The sequence below is a fragment of the Homarus americanus genome, unplaced genomic scaffold, assembly GCF_018991925.1.
Source record: "Homarus americanus isolate GMGI-L3 unplaced genomic scaffold, GMGI_Hamer_2.0 scaffold14799, whole genome shotgun sequence".
Taxonomy (NCBI): domain Eukaryota; kingdom Metazoa; phylum Arthropoda; class Malacostraca; order Decapoda; family Nephropidae; genus Homarus; species Homarus americanus.
Window position 1 is genome coordinate 55,176 of NW_024736432.1, and position 2,325 is coordinate 57,500.

Sequence of the window (2,325 nt, forward strand, 5' to 3'; positions counted from 1 at the left end):
TCATCTATTTTCCCTCTCCCCTCACCCCACGCGTAGAGGTGGATGGATCTCGCCACAACCCGGAATTATTACAACAAAAGACCGTGGTGGTGGTGGTCAACACAACGAAACGTGAGTGCGGAAGTGTGTTGGAGTAAGCAGGACAGTGAGGGAGTGTGTTGGAGTAAGCAGGACAGTGAGGGAGTGTCGTCGAGTGAATACAACACACACACAATACAACAGGAAGCCAGAAAAACAAAGCAAAACAAAGCAAAACAATACAGTGGTTAAACGAATGAATGGAGATGAATAAAAAAAAAAGCGTAAACAGGAAAACGGTATCCATACACGAGAGAAAACTATACAGGCTAGAATTAACAATCAGTTTACAGGTGAACAGATGTAAACACAATCAGTTTACAGGTGAACAGATGTAAACATAATCAGTTTACAGGTGAACAGATGTAAACACAATCAGTTTACAGGTGAACAGATGTAAACACAATCAGTTTACAGGTGAACAGATGTAAACATAATCAGTTTACAGGTGAACAGATGTAAACACAATCAGTTTACAGGTGAACAGATGTAAACACAATCAGTTTACAGGTGAATAGATGTAAACACAATCAGTTTACAGGTGAATAGATGTAAACACAATCAGTTTACAGGTGAACAGATGTAAACAAACAATATCCTTATCTCGCTTTTGTTTAGCATGAGGGATTTATTTGGGTGTTTTTTTCTGTTATTATAAACAACAATAATGATACCAGCAATAATAACAACCAAACAATAACAACACTAATAATAATAACAACAATAATAATACAAGTAATAACAAAACAACAAGAATAATAATACTAATAATAATAATAACAGCAAAACAACAATAATAATAATAATAATAATTTGTGAAAGTTGTAAGTTCTAAAATAAACAACACCTTCGTTCACAGGTGTGTACGTATATGTGACGCAGGTGTGAAGATAAATAAACAACATTATATAAACTGTACACAACTCAAGGACTTAGACAGACAGTTACTCAGACAAGATTTAAGGCTGGGATAAGAGGAGAGATGTCTCGTGGTGTTAACTGTGTTGTTTTGAGTCATTCTTAGTTTCTATCTGTCTTTCTTTATCTATGTATAACTCTCTCTCTCTTTCTCTCTCTTTCTCTCTTTCTCTCAGCCATAAATACACATAGAAAAAGATTAAAATAGAAAACAAAAATAAAAACAAAAATTATACGACCCCTTTCAAAAAATTATTAAAAATTCAACTTCCAAATATAGTTTTAAAATTTGTGAGCTGAAAAAAGTTAAATAAAATAATTCGGTGTCCTTAACAGTTACCTGGAGTGATGTGACAAAGAAACAGACACACAGAGAGAGAGAGAGAGAGAGAGAGAGAGAGAGAGATAGAGAGAGAGAGAGAGAGAGAGAGAGAGAAAGAGAGAGAGAGATAAAAGAAAATACAGTAAAATGTAAAAACAAAAACAAAACAAAAATAAATAAATAACGAGAAAAATCTGTTGTCTCTTTTTATGTTTTATTTCGTGTTTTTTTTGTGTGTTCACTTTTTCATTTAATTAAACAACGGAACAAGCGTAATGGTAGTTGGACAATTCAACGAGCCAGCAAAGACTAATCCTCAAGTTCCGGGTAGTGATGATGATGGTGGTGGTGATGGTAGTGGTGGTGGTGGTGGTGATGGTAGTGGTAGTGTGGTGATGGTGTTAACTGTTGTGGCCTAATACTGTACCGGGCTCCTTAACGACTTGGTTCTTGCGCTATTGGCCTGTTAGCTAGAGCGTATGTCTCTGTTGTTGTTGTTGTTGTGTTCCTGTTATTGGTATAAAATTTTGGTTATTAGATGTTGTTGTTATTATTGTGGTGACAAACAAGAATAATACGGGTAAGAACAGGTGCGACAAAAGGTGCAAGGCAGGTAACAACAGGTGTATGACAACAGGTACGACACACAGGTAACAACAGGTGGGTGTAACACACAGGTAACAACAGGTGGGTGTAACACACAGGTAACAACAGGTGCGACACACAGGTAACAACAGGTGGGTGTAACACACAGGTAACAACAGGTGCGACGCACAGGTAACAACAGGTGAATGTGGAGAACCACTTCTTGAGGTGGTGCTGTAACATTCACCCCCTCAGGTGTCCCTTGAGGCAGGTGGAAATAAATTGTTCACCGCTGCAAAACGACCCCACGACACGACGCTCCTACACCAATGTTCAATGATGTCACAACTGTCCAGATATGTTCAAAGGGCTCAAGAATATGTTCAGCAATGTTCCAAGAGCTCAAAAAAATGTTCAGCAAT